At 37.3% G+C, this 18,101-nt stretch overlaps 1 protein-coding gene and 1 pseudogene across 1 annotated transcript in view; one reads left to right on the top strand and one right to left on the bottom strand.

Annotated features, from left to right (window-relative positions):
* LOC149547020 (importin subunit alpha-9) overlaps positions 1–18,101 on the bottom strand; it is a 313,252-nt gene that overhangs the window by 165,440 nt on the left and 129,711 nt on the right. The gene's annotated exons all lie outside the window — the stretch shown is intronic.
* Positions 1,359–15,784, top strand: LOC149547021 (uncharacterized; annotated as a pseudogene).

Below are 18,101 nucleotides of genomic sequence, written 5' to 3'. Positions count from 1 at the left end.
ATATCAAGTGACCTAATATTCATGGACATATCATGATAGTTAATATATCTTGGACATTTTTAATAGATATTATGAGACTTGATATCATTCAAAGATCATGATGATCCTTAACATAATCATGGTGGATATTGTATACATATAGATACCATGATTTTTTGTGGTACACATCATGAGACTTGATGCCAGTGCACATACCATAATTTGGATGTTTATGTTATGAAGAATGTCACCTCGCTTGATATTCTTAAACATATTATATTCTCCGATATCATGAGTAAGGTGATATTGTTGTAATTTATACTTCAATTTTTTTATCTTCCTTTGCTAAGAGTAGGTGTTAAAAATAATAGCTTCAATCAGATAAATAGTGGATGATTAAAAATCAATACAATGATTCATAGATTATGTAATGTTCCCATCATCAAATAATTAATTAATCAAACCTTTGTTAATGGGCAGATTGATTTAGTATATCTCGGACCCATTTTTATTTAATTGTTTACGTAGGTAGGTGTGGCCATCGGCTATCTTTGTAAACCCTCGAAAAGTTTCTCCGATAGGTATTTAAGCACAGCATGTAGGTAGTAGTTGGTATTCAATTTGGTTTATTATTCGTTGTACTATGAATTCCCGTTGAGATTCTCTGTTGTTCGTCATTTCGGAAGTGAAAGATCTTCCCTACTTGGCTTTCCGATTTCAGTGGAATTCAACTCTCTCCCTATTCTATCAGTGTATCTCTTGGCTTAGATCTGGCAAATCGAAGCATCATTATTGTTTACAAGTCATATTATTTCTGGAATATATATTGTGTTTGGACTACATTAATATCTACTATTGTTTTGTGTATTGGCAAAAGGGAATTTTGTCTATCTCTAGCATTGTTTGGCTCCAATCCATTACTGTATGGCCTTTCTTCAATCACCATATGGCCACATAGTCATTACCACATGGCCACCTCCCCCATCACCGTACGACCTTCTCTCATCTCCTGCATTTCGTATGACCTTCTACAAGTTTGGGCAACCCTGCACATTGTCACCGTACAGTGACATCCTTACCTCACTGTACATACCATATGGTCATACTACTACAGTATGGCCAATCCTCACATAACTCAAAACACTATATGGCTCAACAGCTCCCAGCCACCATATGGCGTCCTTAGTTCCGATCACCGCACGAGCTACAATAACCTGCTATACCAAAACAAAATCGTTCTGACCATCAAACACATAACAGGGAGACTAAGGAGTTGCTAGGAACATTACAATGGTATCAGAGCTACGATCCTGCCAACTTGTGGATAGTGAATGAGAGTTTATAGTTGTAAGAGAAGAAGATCCAATTCAGTTGATAGAATGGCAGAACAACAACCCGCTACTACTGAACTCATGGTGCTACTAAGAGATCTCTCAAGGAATCAGGCGCAGATCAAGGATACTCAGCGACTTATGGAAAAAATTCTCAGGAAATTGGTAGAGAATAAAATATCCGGTGAACAAAATGGTCACAATGTGGACACGGTATCAGGTAAGGCAAACCCTCATCCAACATGCTCTTGACGTTCCATGTTGATTTTTCTGTCCACGGACGAAGGCACCACACCGAGGAAAGCAGACTACCTTCTAGGAAGTTGAAGAACAGTTGAGAGAAGATTGGAAGAATGCAAATTGGGAGGATATATCCTACAAAGATTATGCAGAACTGAGAATAAGATATTCTGAAGGCAGGAACCAAGGATACTTTAACGATGGTCTCAAAAGAAAGTTGAGTAAGGTAAATTTGTCAGCATTTGAGGGGTCTGGATCCATATCTGCACAAGCATGGGTAATGAAGACCGATACTTCCAACTTAATCCAATGCCAGAAGAAGAAGCAATCAAATTTGTAGTACTACACTTGGAGGGAGTGCTGCATGAACGGTGGCATCATGGCAACATCACACTAGGACATGACCAAATAAATACTTATGCAAAATTCACTGAAAGATTGATAGATCGATTTGATGGTAAAGATTTGAAACTTAATTTCAAAGAATTTGCACAACTAAGGCAAACAGGATCAGTTGACCAGTAAATCACAGAATTTCAGAAACTCTTTGTTTTGGTCATGGACATTTTCGAAAGGAGATGGATACTACTCTTCATGGATGGACTGAAAAAACCACGGAGGGGTTAGGTAAAAGGTTTCAATCCTGCCACCCATTCGAAGGCTATAAAGAAGGCACGGAGCATGGCATCATCATCGATATCATCCTCTCGAGGGTACTCACACTCTAAACCGCTAGTATTTCCAAAGGACAAACCTCAACTGACGAAATCTTCGTTGGACAAAGCCACTAGACAGAGGCTATGAAGGAAGAAATTATGCTTCAATTGCAAGGGACCGTGGGACCTGGGCGCAGATGCCTTGGTAAAGGAAAAATACACTACATTGAAGTCGTATCCGATGATGAGGACGATCAGGAGGATCTACTACAGAGGAAGATCATCCCCACGAGAACACCAAAATGGTTAATCTGAACCATACAGAGAGAATTGCAGCATTGGTACGGCATGGAGGAACCATCACCTTAGCCAGGAGCTCGAGATGTATGGTATTTCGTATAAGGGGAACCCTTCAAGGACAAAGGGTCATGGTGATGCTCAATAGCAGAGCCACTCTAAACTTCATAAACTCATCTTTGGTGAAATGATGAGGTCTACCTACTGAGACGTGTGCAAGATTCCAAGTCAAGGTTGTCTGAGGGACACATGTACACACCTTGTTCCCCAACTGAGTATCACCATGGCTAACTACACTATGACAGAGGATTTCATTATAGTGGACCTGGATGATATGGAGGTTATTCCAAGCATACAGTAGATGGAGACACTCAGAGCTTCAAACAAATGGATTGGACTTTTGTTGTTGATGAGTAGAAGGTTGTTCTTCGTGGAATGGCCAATGAGGGTCCAAAGGAAGTTTCAGCATAGCAGATGGAGGCAATTTTTCGACATGATGACATTGCATGGTTTGCACATTGTTTCATTTCGACAAAACTTATAAAAAGACAATAGAACCCCCATCAGGACGATGACCTTCAAAATATCTTGAGTACCTATGATAAAGTTTTTATAGACATTCCTCCCAACATACCCCCCCAATCACGGGTTTGAACATACCATCAAGTTGGAAGCCGACGCCAAACTAGTTATCACCATGCCTTACCGTTATCCCAAGAAATTAAAAGATGAGATCGAGAAGACGATTCAGAAGCTACTCGAGAAATGATGGATCTGTCCCAGCTCTAGACCTTTTGCATCATCAGTGGTTTTGGTAAAAAAGAAGGATCGGACGATGCGCATGTGTGTGAACTATCATGCGCTAAACAAGAAGACGATAAATACAGATACCTTATTCCCAGGATCAATGAATTGTTGCATTAGCTACATGGGGCGATTTATTTTTCTAAAGTAGATCTTCATTCCGGATACCATCAGATCCGCATATGGGAAGAAGACGTGGAGAAGACGGCTTTTCATTGTCACTACGGGCATTATGAGTCCTTGGTCATGTTGTTCAGATTAACGAACACACCAACTCCTTTCCAATCTTCCATGAATCACATCTTCAACAAACAACTGCAGAAGCACTTGTTGGTATTCTTTGATGATATCCTTATTTAAAGCAAAACTTGGGAAGAACACCTAGAACACTTGAATGAAGCCCTAGGGATCACAAAGGCTTAGTCCTTGATCGTCAAGCAATCCAAGTGTGAATTTGGAATGACAAAAATATTATACCTGGGGCACGTTGTTAGCAAATATGGAGTGCAAGTCCACCAAGAGAAGATTCAAGCTATCCTGAATTGGCCCCCACCAAAATCGCTCTCCGAGTTGCAAGGGTTCTTAGGTCTATGCAATTACTACCGAAGGTTTCTGTCAGCTCAGCACACCGATAACAAATTTGACCAAGAAAGGCTCATTCCAATGGAATGAAAGAGCATAACGCACTTTTGATAAGTTAAAAGAAGCAATGAGCAGTTGTTCGATTCTCGCCTTACCCGATTTCACACAACCATTCATTCTAGAGTGTGATGCATTTGGAGAGGGAATTGATGCAAAAGTAATGCAAGATAGACACCTTATAAACTGTGAGAGTCGAAAGTTTACAAAAGGAGAGTGTCTATATTCCATTATGACATAGAGAAGTTGGCCATTGGGCATGCACTAACCAAATTCTGGCTGTATCTAGTAGGCGCTAAGTTCATTGTTCGTACCTATCATAATAGTTTGAGATATTTTATGGAGCAACGAGATCTAAACAAAAGGCAACAAAAATGAGTAAGATTCAAGCTTTGGATTCCGACATTGAATATGTGTAAAGGAAGAACAATGTGGTTCCAAATGCCCTGTCAAGAAAACCTGCCATCTGTTTACTATCTCAGATCTCAGCTGACTGGAAAGCACACTTATAGGTGGAATATTCCAAAAATACATTTGCATGTAAGCTAATGGACGGCGACACTCGAGATGACCGATACAAGGTGGTAGATGACATCATTTACTATATGGATCAGATATACTTGGTGCCTAAATCCAAATTGAAGCAAACAATCCTAAAGGAAATACATGACTCACCCTTGGCCAGGCACCGAGAGTTTCTCAGAACCTAGAGACAGCTCAGGGAGAGGTTTTCATCAAAGCGACTTAAAGGAGATGTATTGCAATATGTTCAGGAATGTGTAGTCTACCAACAAAACAAATCCGAACACACTTTATCTATCGGGTTACTATAGCCCTTGCCTATACCAGAACGGAAGTGGAAAAGCATCTCTATGGACTTCATCACCCGACTTCCTAAAGTAAATAGGAAAGATTGTATCTTTGTGGTGGTGGACAAGTTGACGAAGTATGCACACTTCTTTGCCATCCCCTTAGACTTTCCAGCCGCGCAAGTAACAAACTTATTTTTCAGAGAAGTTTTTTGTCTGGATGAGTTACCCCGAAACATTACCAGTGACAGAGATGGGTGATTTATCAGTATTTTCTAGAGAGAATTATTTTGGTTGGTAGGAACAAAACTGTCACCAAGTACGAGCTACAACTCTCAAACAGAAAAATAGACAGACATTGCGAACAAGTGGCTAGAAGGTTACCTCCGGAACTATGTTTCAGCACAATGGGCATGGGTAAAATGGATGCATCTGGGAGAATATTGTTACAATACCACTTACCAAATGTCCGTTGGGATGGCACCCTTCAAAGCAATATATGGGTATGAATCCCTTTCATTTATCGACATGGTGTTGGGTGATAGTCGTGCACTAAGGGTAAGGGACTGGCTTCAAGAAGGGCAAGACATCCCGAGATGCTTGAAAGAGAACTTACAAAAAGTACAAAATCAGCAAAAGATGCACGCCGACAGACACCGGATCGAGAGAAGTTTCGAAGTGGGAGTCTTGGTCTATCTCAAACTCCAGCTACACAAGCAGTCCCCATTGAAGGCAAAAGGGAAAGAAAAAATTGAAGTCATAGTTTTATGGCCCTTATCATGTAGCTTGTCGCATTGGTGAAGTTGCCTATGAGTTGGAACTTCCAGAAGGAAGCCGCATTCATAATGTTTTTCATGTCTCCTACCTAAAGAAAGCTCTAGGACAGAACATCACGATAACTGCAAACCTTCCGCCACTCAATGAAGAAGGGAAGCTCATACTGGAACCAGCTAAGATCATTGATGTACGTGAGAAGACCCTACAGAACCGCACTTTGAAGGAATACCTGGTATGCTGGAAACACTTGTCGTCGGACGACGCAACTTGCGAAGGTGAACACATTCTGCAACATACGACATTACATTTGCTTGAGGACAAGAAAAGTTTGGGATAGGAGGATTGTAATGTTTCTGTCATAAAATAAATAATTAATCAAACCTTTGTTAATGGGCCTATTGATTTAGTATATCTTAGACCCATTTTTATTTAATTGTTTCTGTAGGTAGGTGTAGCCATTGGCTCTCTTTGTAAACTCTCAAAAATTTCGTCCGACGAGTATTTAAGCACAGCATGTAGGTAGTAGTTAGTATGCGATTTGGTTTATTACTCTTTGTACAGTGAACTCCCGTTGGGATTCTCTATTGTTCGTCATTTCGGAAGTGAAAGATCTTCCCTACTTGGCTTTCGAGTTTCGGTGGGATTTAACCCTCACCCTATTCCATCATTGTATCTCTTGGCTCGGATCTAGCAAATCGAAGCATCATTATTGTTTACAAGTCATATTATTTCTAGAATATATATTGTGTTTGGACTACATTAATATCTACTATTGTTCTATGTATTGGCAAGAGGGAATTTTGTCTATCTTTGGCATCGTTTGGATTCAATCCATTATCATACAGCCTTTCCTCAATCATCATATGGCCTCACAGTCGTTACCACACGGTCACCTCCCCCATCACTGTACAGCCCTCTCTCATCTCCTGCCTTCCGTACGACCTTCTACAAGTTCAAGAAACCCTGCACATTGTCACTATACGATGACATCCTTGCCTCACTGTACATATCGCATGGTCATACTACTACCGTATGGCCAGTCCTTACATCACCCAAAACATTGTACGGCTCAATAGCTCCCAACCACCGTACGACCTCTAACACAGTACAACCTCCTTAATTCCTGTCACTGCACAGCCTGCAATAACCTGCTATACCAAAACAAAATCGTCTCAGCCATCAAATGCATAACTAGGAGACCAAGGAGTCATTGGGAACATTACAGATTATATCCATATATATATACATCAATATACAATGTGTATATTGATGCATATATATACATATCAAATACCAAATCATTATATTGATTACAAAATTGTTTACCATCCATGATAATCTGAAAAATTACTTCCAAGTATAAATCTGATATGATTGTTCTGTATTTGATTAATATAATTGATTTGTATTTGCCATTTATATGAATCGATATTCAATCAATGAGATAATATTATTCATCAGATCCGAATCTGATTATGTATATGTTCTTATTACTGATTACAATATGCATTAGTGTCAAATTGATGTGGCACTATTAAGATAATTAAAGGTTGTTACTTGTGAAATGACATGCCAATGAATAGGCATGTCAAAATTGTGCATATTTATATTCCGCCTGATTGGATTAGAAGGCAATCACAAATATCAACAATGCAAAGTCTTTCTAGGATTTGATCTCCATCTATATTCAGTTTTACAAATATAATGATCAAGACTTATCATTATTGTCTCAAACTCATTGCGAAAAATAATACTTAATCTTCATTTTGATTATAATCTGCAAAAGAAAAAATTAGTTAGTAAGATCATAGTTCAAGATAAGATAATGATATTAATGTCCAACAAAAGACCAACAAAGGGTCTATGGGACTGAATAATTACAACAGAAGGGTTGACAGCAGCAAAAGCACACAAAGGTGTCCGAGAAAGAATACAACAAAAACAAGATGAAGCATCAAAGAACCAGAGATGAGGCCAAGAAAGAGTTTAGGAGTCCTTTCTAGGCGAAAAGAAGTCAGTCATTGAATGAAATGTATGTCAATGAGTAAAGGCCCTGCCCTGTATGTGGCCACTAGTAGAGGAGTGTCGCTGATGCAAATAGCTGGTCCGGGATTTGACATATCTGGAATGTCTGGTAGATTTAGTAGAGCTAGAAGGCCTTTTCACCCCACACAATGGAGATAATGGTGTGAAAAAGGAAGTAATGAGTTGAGTACACGAGTGCCAATACGGAAGTAGTGACTGGACGTGCTATCACTGAGCATAATGGTCTCTCGAAGATAAAGTGTGAGACACTGCTGATCATAGTAGCTGAAAAAATCATAAAGAGAGAAGCAATCCCAAAACAAGCAGAAAAATCTCCCTCTAATCTCATAATAAATGGGGCAATGGAAAATGAAGTGTCTCTCAGTCTCCACCTCACCCAAAGTGCAAAGTCTATAGATCCGCTCTCCACTATCAATATGATGGTCAATCTAAACCCGAAGACAATGAGACCCAACTCTAAAAGATCCCAAAGGGATACGAAAAGCATGAGACCATATCCGAGAAAGGTAGCTAGAACGAACAATAATACCATCAGACATCTCTAAAAAGTGCTTCGCGTAAAAGGACATTCGTGGGCGTAACCCACCAGGAGGGTTAACCCAACTAGTGGCAATGTACTGTCTATAGATGTCAAGTCTAACATGTTCATTCAATTCCTGCCGAGATGGAAGGAGATGAATCGAGGCATCCAACGAGAACTGAAAAGAGGGGAGGCGGTCAATATCAATCCCAATCAAACCGAGTAGAGAAGAGGCCTATGCATACCATCAACGTGCATGAGAACTAGACTCAATGCTCGCAATAGATATAGACAAACAAAAAGCTAAATAGGAGTACCGATCATGATCACCAACATGATCTGCAAAGCCATGAAGACGATGGAGGAACCAAACCAAATCAAAAATGGCCGCAAGACTAAACGGATGAGCACCAAATTCCACAAGAATGATACTATGAGGAATGAACTTGTGACATCTAATGATGCACCTCAAAAATAAAGTCTAAAGCCGCTCGATCAAAGCCCAGTCAGAACCAAGGAGAGATGGGCCCCAAACCATAGATCCATAGAGAACAATAGGCCTTACAAGAGAGTCCAAGAGAGATAACTTGGACGAGGCATCCTAGAAATGATGCTTGAAACACTATTTCTCAAGCAAAGCAAGAGAACTCATACCCTTATTAACTCTAGGCTGGATAGATGGCCTCATACTGAATCATAGTCCTAAAAACTTAACTCCCAGATAAGTATAGGATGAGAATTTTAAAATCTATACTTTGTAACCTGCAACAAATCTAGTCAACATTAACAAAGCTCATTTGCATAGAGGCAATGTACAAATTTTTCATCAACAATATATCTTGCCTCATTTTGAAAAGCTTTCTTTAGTGGGCCTCTTTTACGGGTGGTCACTTGTGGTTTGTCTACATCTTCATCTTCATCCTCCCTTGAAGGCATAGGATAGAAGGGGTGTCTAGAGGCTAGTTGAGTGGGTGGTGGTGGTGGTGTTGAAATGTTCAAAACCAAAGTATTCAACACAGCAAGAACTAAGACAACAAACCATAAGTCAGCCTATACAGCAAAAATCTCCACAGCAATTTCAATGTTTCACACAATTTGTATGGTGGAAAGGGAGGTCAATTCATGTTGTAGGGCCAGTACGTCTAAAGTCACTTGTACGGTACGAAAGGATGTTCATATGCTCAAGAAGGGAGTTCGGCAAATTGACGAAAAAAAGGTCAGCACACAAAGAAGCGAGATGAGGGCATTATAAGGAAATGGTGGGAACTAGCTATAAGAACCCTAAATGGGCCCCATGAGGGGCACTGCAAAGGAAGGCAACAACAATAAAAACCGTAGCATTGGGAAGAAGGAGAAGGTAGTACAGATGGGAGTTAGACGAAAGCAAGGGTTTGGCTCTGAAAATATGGAAGATTATATTATCAGATCAAACAAATCAATAAAACATACAATGATCAATCCTAATATAGGAGACTGAGTAACCTAAAATAAGAAACCCTAAAAACAAAACATTTAATAATTAACATAACTATTAAATGTCACTAATGCATAAAGTGATATCTTAATAGTGAAGTAAAGTTAACTTAATGATTAGGTCAAAATAACTTAATAATTTAGTCATTGCTTTATTCTAAAACCCCCCTCTTAAGATGAGAAAAAATGCAACTACAAAGAAAGAAAGAAGAGCAAAGGAAGCTAGAATGTTGAAGGCAAACTTGGGTCTTGGCTACATGGCTTGACAAGGTAACAACCAAATCTCTGTAAAGTGGAAGGATAGAGAAAATCACATGGGAAAAACTCTACTCCAAAAAGAGATGGAAAGAATACTGAAAAAAGAATATGAAGACTAGCGAAGGATTGAAGAAGCCTCCAAACTAGAGAATATCCCAAAAAATAGGAATAAACAAAAGATAAAGAATGCCACGAATGCATGAAGAAACTATAAATTAATTGTTGATATGAAGAACCTCCACTCAAACAAACATGACCAAGTATAGAAGGCTATCATTTGCATGAGTGCCCTCAAACGACACTACTTGAATCAAGAGGCAAACAAAAGCAAGCAATTGAACTTGAAAATATGAATGACATAAAACACCAATGCCTAAAGAGTTAATCAATCAAAGATAAAAGGTTACTTCCAAAATAGGAATGAAAGAGTGTCTATATGGTAAATGATTCATCTCACCGAAATGCATAGGTCCCAACCACTACATCTGCCTAGTACATAGGAACAAATATTGTATGTATAGCTCACTCCAACAAGCCAAGGAAGCATTAGAATCTATAGGAGAAATCCCCACATAATGCAAACAAGGGAAAGGTGTCAAGCATCTAAAAAGGATGGCCAACAAGAACTGCATATCAAAGAACTAGGAACATAAAGATACAGAGAAAGTACATACTAGTGTCATGAGATGATTGCTCTCTTCACACATGTCATGATGCTAATGTCGTGAAAGGAACACTCACTTGACAAAGGTAGATTACAAAGGTAAACATCAAACCCCCATGGCACTTTATAAGTAGTGCATGTACAATAAGACACAAGATGTGGTAGATCCCACAAATACAAGGCATAGTGGCACTTTATCTCGGCGCGTTTGCATAAAAATGCTTACAAAAGATGTCTACAAAGATTAGAAGAGACAAAAGACTGGTAAAATAGAATGAACAACCACAAACGAATCATCCTACTCAACAAAAACGATTCTCGACCTAAAACATCTAAGATATTCACTAGAGTGCAAAAATGCAAAATATCAAATGAAACATACTTGGAGCAAAGTCTGGGAAAACGACCTATATCACTAAAAAATCACAAAAAGTAGCTTTCCAACAATGTACAGTTTTCAAAAATGGAGTTTGGATACTTAAGTTATGTCTCTTGGAGTGCAAAATAGAACTTTTGGCTTTGATAGCAAAATATGTCATCAAAAAGAGAGATCACAAAATCAAACCTCCAAAAATGGATAGAGGTCAAAAAGAGCTTTCTGACAATATAAACTTTGTGATGTGAATATCAGGATTTAACTGTGTGATTTTTGAGTCAAACTCGATGACCTAGATCCAATGAGTGCTAAGTGTTCCATTTATTATCATGAGAGATGGATTCATGTTGAATCACTACTCATGAAACATGGGTCATCGAGTTTGACTCAAAAATCACACAGTTAAATCCTGATATTCACATCACAATTTGACTAGCTGTGGAAATCATCTCCTACTTATCAATTGATGAGCTTAAGGGGCTTTCTAATGAATGGTTCATAAGGCACAACACTTGGTGAAGGTTTTGCAAATGGGGTTGCAAGCTTTGGGTTTAACTATGCAGGAAACTCCGTAGTTAAGCGCGCTCAGGCTGGAGTAGTACTGGGATGGGTGACCTCCCGGGAAGTCCCGGTGCTTCACCCTTGTGAGCATCACCTAGATCCAATGAGTGCTAAGTGTTCCATTTATTATCATGAGAGATGGATTCATGTTGAATCACTACTCATGAAACATGGGTCATCGAGTTTGACTCAAAAATCACACAGTTAAATCCTGATATTCACATCACAATTTGACTAGCTGTGGAAATCATCTCCTACTTATCAATTGATGAGCTTAAGGGGCTTTCTAATGAATGGTTCATAAGGCACAACACTTGGTGAAGGTTTTGCAAATGGGGTTGCAAGCTTTGGGTTTAACTATGCAGGAAACTCCGTAATCAAGCGCGCTCAAGCTGGAGTAGTACTGGGATGGGTGACCTCCCGGGAAGTCCCGGTGCTTCACCCTTGTGAGCATCACCTAGATCCAATGAGTGCTAAGTGTTCCATTTATTATCATGAGAGATGGATTCATGTTGAATCACTACTCATGAAACATGGGTCATCGAGTTTGACTCAAAAATCACACAGTTAAATCCTGATATTCACATCACAATTTGACTAGCTGTGGAAATCATCTCCTACTTATCAATATAAACTTTGTCGAAAAATGCCTCCTATGCACAAGTTATTGTCGAAAAACCAAGAGGTGCTCTGGAAGGGCCCAAAAGGGGTTTGAAAGGCTACTAATGTTGCATTGATGCAATGTTGACATCAACAGTTTGTGGGCTTAAAAACCAATTTGCCAGTCATGCAACTGGAAAAATTTGCCAATTGCGAGAAAAAACTAGGCAGATTGAAAAACTACCCAGTTGTTGAAAAAGGTCGTTGGAAAAAAGCTAGTCGGTAGAAAATAACCAATCGTTGGAAAAATGCTAGTCGCCAAAAAAGGCCAGTCACTGAATTTTTTATTTAAATCGTTGAATGAGGATGTGTGCAAGACTGTATGACCTCGAAGCAAAAAGAATTTTGCCTTAAAGGTCAACTTTGTCCAATTTTGACACATTTTTTATGAAAATAAGGGTTTTCAAGCGATATGAACCCAACACTGAGGGTTCGTTTGGGCTCAAAGTACATAGAAAAAAAAGTGTCCCCCTATTTCATAAAAAATCAATGAAAAAACTAGGATCTATCCTATTAAACCCCTATTACCATAAATTCTTGAAAAGACTAGAACAAACTACAATAGCTCAACGCTTTGATACCATATAGAAGTTGTCAATCCAACTTTCATGAAACCAAGATCACCTACATGCAAAGATAAGATGTCACCATGAAGAATGGAATAAGAAAAGCAGGGATTTGGACTCTGCAAATATGAAAGATTATATTATCGGGTTAAACGAATCAATAAAATATACAATGATCAATCTTGATATAGGAGATCAACTAACCTAAAATACGAAACTCTAAAAAGAAAGCATTTAATAATTAATATAATATTAAATGTCACCAATGCATAAAGTGATATCTTCAAAGTGAAGTAAAAGTAACTTATTGACTTAGTCAAGATAACTTGATACTTTAAGTTACTGCTTTATTCTAACACTAATTTGGTCTAGGCGGCGAGGACGCTACCCTTGGACCCTGCTAGGGGCACTACCTGCATACCGCCATAAGGCATGCTACTCCTTGACCTTGCTAGGGGCGCTACTTGTGACCCCTCTTTTCACTTTTGAACTACACAACAACTTTGAGTTTGTGCATTACAAGTCATTATCTACACTCTTGACATTAATCTTCTCGGATATTACTTGATGTATACTTGTCATCTAGAAGACTACTTTTTCTTTTGGGAGGGGATAATGTAGGTAGCAATTATGCAATAAATAGTAAAATAAGATGTTTGCTAGTTAATAGAACACTGTTCCAGAGGGGTGTGTGTTGTGTCATCAGTTGGTGATGGTTGGAGATTTAACCAACCGTGTCGAGTCTATTTGTATAGAATTTGGAACAAGTGAGGGTGTGGTTAATATAGGAACTATTATGCTTAATGTAAGACTTTGGTACAATCAATGAAAATAATATCTTGCCATTTGAATGTGTTGTGTGTTTATTGTTGCATTGCATTTTGTTATAAGTAGAATTTGTTGTATAACATTATTTGATGGTTATTGTGGTGATAACCCTTTCACAATTGGCCTATAACAAAGACAAAAGAAAACTTAAAGAAAAACAAGTGTACAAAACATCAAAGTTAAAGAAAGAGTAGAGAATTCTCACCTATCCAAGAGTGCTACAAGAGCATTTGAACGTCTAAGTTAGAATTCTGTAAGAACTAGGTTGTAGACATTGAGATAAAGCTATGGTAACTCCACCATCAAATTCGAGTGTGGAAAAGATAAAGCTACCCAAGTTTTACAAATAAAGTATCAAAGAATCCAATAAGGCATTGCAAGCCATATATAGTTGTTTGGTTAGAAAATGGCCAAGACAACATATTGGCTATAGCCTTTTCCGACCACCCACAAGAAATGTAGCCATTGACATGTTCACAAAGATTGAACTAAAATCCTGAAATATATGTGAGACATTAAAAAAGGCTTTTGCAAAGGAATTCAAACTACTTCGAGATGACAACCAAAGTGTAGTGGAAATCTACTACATGAGAAGGGTAAGCATGAAAATGTTAGATCTAATAATTTCATGATCAAAGACTCATATAGTTAGAAAAAATACATACTTTATGTTTAAGAAAACATACTTCATCGAAGGCTTTTATCCTTTAATAACGAAAAAATAAGAAAAGTTGTACCACCACCATTATATGGTGAAACGTGTAATAAAATAAAAACTATACAAAATGAGCTCAAGATTTTTTCACAATGTGAAAAACAAATGTGCGAAGATCATTTGAATATAAGAAATCATTGAAAATAGGATCAATAAGCGACATTAAGAAGAGACAATGCATAAAATTATTTTTTAGAAAAAAAGGAACAAAAAGAATTACCATAGAGCCAAAACAACTATAGCATACTAATTGCAACCATGAGCTAATTGTCATAGGGAAATGTATTGCAACATTTTCTAAGTTATTGGCCCTGATGGAGCTCTAATTTTTGCAAGGATTAGAATCTCCATTTGTAAATAATGTTGGAGACTTGGTAAAATATAGTCATCATTGATAACACAAATAAAAAATATAATCAACATCCATAATAAAGATATATTATATAGGCTATCTGATGTAAGAAGATGTGAATCAAGGAGTTACAAGTCTCTAGTCAGCATGCGTTAAAGCTACCCATTCAAATTTCAACGTGAACACTAATGTATTGCCATGTAACTCAGAGCCCTTTGTAAAGATTGGATCCCTTCAGAGATTTTTACCCCATGAATATGATGCAAGTGAACATCGTATATCTCATTTTCTCATAGGAGCTGTGCATAGAATAGGTATTCTGGATGTGAGAATTTTGAACACAGACAGACATGTAGAAAATATTCTTGCAAGGAAGTTACCTCAGGAAAGGTGTAATAGTTGGACACTGTTTGACTTGCATGCATACTATGCACTGGAGTTGATACTGATTGACCATGGACTTTGTTTACCAAAAGCAATTGATGGTCCTTATTTTGAATGGCTTCATTGGCCACAAGCTGCCTTGCCCTTCTCAAAAGGGGAGTTAGAGTATATCGAAAACTTGAATGCCGCAAGTGATGCCGAGTTGCTACGCAAAGAATTGCCCATGCTGAGGGAATCTTGCTTGAGGGTCCTAATGATTACTACTACCTTTCTACAAAAAGCAGCTATATCCGGTTTATCACTTGTCGAGATCAGAAGCATGATGACCAGAGAAATTGGTACAATGGCTGATGAAACTAAGCGAGCTTGAAAGTATTTGCGTCCTAGCCAAGTTAGATGCAGATCATGAACTCTTACTAATTCGATCTTCTCGCACTCTAGTTAAAAGTATTGCAGACGAATTTACTCTCCAATTACATAGGGATCAAGAAAGGCAACAAATTGAATCATCATCCATGTCAAAAAGAGGATGCTTTAGTTTTCCTCAGTCTTCCATTAATCTACAGCACGAAACTTCCTCAAATTTATTTAAGCCAAGTGAATCTACTCAAAGCTTCATTTACTGCAATCCTAAGGAAGAATCTAGTGCAAATTCAGATGTTTCAGAAGAGGCAACTTTCGATCTTGATGAAGAATCAGCAAACAACCCCTAAAAATCAAGAAGCTTCTATTGTTGACCCTAAAACAGTTTTTCTAAGTGGCAAAAGAAATTATGGGAGCAACAGTAGTGGTAAAAAATGGATGCACACAACAATTGAAAGTGACGTGGACTTGAAGAGTTTGTTTTGAGATCATTGCATGAAGTCTTACGATATGTAATACTCTTTGATTATAACTTGATTGAGTGTCATGTGTCTCTCGCAAGTCTTTTCAAACATGTAAGGATAATATGATGCTTGCTCGCTATGTGCTCGGACATATCACCGAAATTGGTTTGTGAAAGAGTCTAACGTTGGATGCATCTAAGAAAGACCTTGAATGTGAAAATCTTGAGGATACAAGTGCCCAATGATATGTTGGGGAAATTGTTCTTCATCCGGAGTGATTTCCAGGCATAGAGACAAATACGGAGTCAATGATATTAATTCCAGTTGCACACGGAAAGATATCTCAAATGCAAAGGCCCGATAATGTTCTGGAAAAACATGTGAATCCTCTTGGAAATCAAGAAATATATATATGAAGTCAAATATTATTCCAAGGTTGGAAAAGCACATTCAAACTTTAAAAGTGGATGCTGCGAGGGAAGAATTTATATTTCCAGTCTATGCATCTGTTTATACCATAGTTCCAAACATTCGAAGATGATTTAATCCCTTAAGTAAAACCAAACTATATTAATTCTGGCTCACGATAGATAACATATGATCCATTATTTGTTATGAAAGGTCACGGTGTTATATGGAGAGTTTGGCACCTTTTCTTGGGCTATAAATATAGATGTAAAAACCCAAAGGAGGGGGACAATTCATTTTTTTATTTCAAATTTTTTACATATACATGCTCTATGATATATTATATTTTCAAATTGGCAGAGAAATGAATTTTTGAACTAAGCTTGTGGATTCTGGATTAGTGAGCAAATTTATATGCAATTCTGGAATTGAAGCACAGTAGATAGATCATCTATAAGGATTCTCTTTATTGCAAATTTTATTTCTAACATAGTTATTTATTTTAAATTTTGGAGTTCTAATTTATTATTAAGTTGTGTTCTTTATAAATATTTTATTTATTTTTTATAAATATTTTAATATTTGGATAACAGACTGGGTCATTATTGCATTTTAAATATGATAAACATAGATACTGTGAAATATTTAATTGTTTCCGTATTTATGTCTAGTTTGTCTCTACAAGAGTTAAAGTGCATCCTAGACTAGTTTAAAATTGCATTCATATAATTGACCCGTCGCGTCTGAATTGTTAAAATTATTTATAGTTTAAATATATTGAATTTTATAAAGTTGTACATTTCAACTAATAATATTGACTCTGATTGCCCATTTAATTAAGCACTAATCTTTTACTCTTGATTCATAATCCATATTCTGGCAACTATTCCATTTCTTTCCATTCAGAAAATAATATATTCATTTGTTGCAATCATCTATAATAATCATTTTTATTTAAAAACCTCTCATATATTCTTTTATTATTCTTAATTCGTAATTCAAAAATTTGAAGTTTTCTATTTTTCTTGCCATTAGGAAAACTTTCATTGTATTTGTGTTTTAACTAATCTGCTTTAAGCATCTTGGATATAAGGTTGTTGTCCAGGATCAGGTACACCAACCTCGGTTTTGCAGAGCCAGAAGTGTAGGGAACTCAGACTATATTAATCAGTTCCGTCAACTTGGCCTTAACAGGTTGGATATCCCAACGTCGAGCAAGCAAGGCTCGTAGGATTCCAATCTGCAGTTTTGGGAACCAACAGGCCCTTCAATAAAAGAGTACTCATACAATTTTATTAAGGACACAAACGCATTTTCCAGTTAGTAAGGGCAGCCCACTTTACCCAACACTAGCAAAGCCAAAAAATAGCATGAATGTTACATCCCAATTTTTGACCTAATTTAAAATATAGCCGTTGAGGTTCACATGAAGTTAGTTGACAGTTAAATTTGTTGTAATACTGCGAAATGGTAAGATGGTTAGTCATTATAATTTCAGGTGAAGATAACATGCTAGTTGATTATTTATCACAAATTCATGGAATTGAAAAGGCGATTAGCCGTTACAATTATTTATGATTAAATAACTTGTTATGGTAATATGATTTTATTGCGGAGAATTTCTTTGTAGGAAGCACATCGAAGGGGTGGAAGCATTGTCAAAAAAGAATTAGGCACAAGAGCATCACCATCATTGGCAAATGGGTATGAATTGTAAATCGCCATGGTTGAGGACCTAACGACTTGAACATCAAAATACAATCGATGGAACCACATAAGCTATTAAATAAACAATTTAAAACATAAAATAATTTAATATAATATGTACCTTAAAGGTTTTGATTGATCTTGCTCAATATTATTTCAATATATAACTATGTACGTACACATAAATATAAATATAAAGTGACATCATGATATTATTTTCTTTG

The sequence above is a fragment of the Cupressus sempervirens genome, chromosome 7, assembly GCF_028749045.1.
Source record: "Cupressus sempervirens isolate cs-2001-9-10 chromosome 7, ASM2874904v1, whole genome shotgun sequence".
NCBI lineage: Eukaryota > Viridiplantae > Streptophyta > Pinopsida > Cupressales > Cupressaceae > Cupressus > Cupressus sempervirens.
Note: the sequence above shows the minus strand (reverse complement) of the source record. Positions and strands in the feature narration are given on the sequence as shown.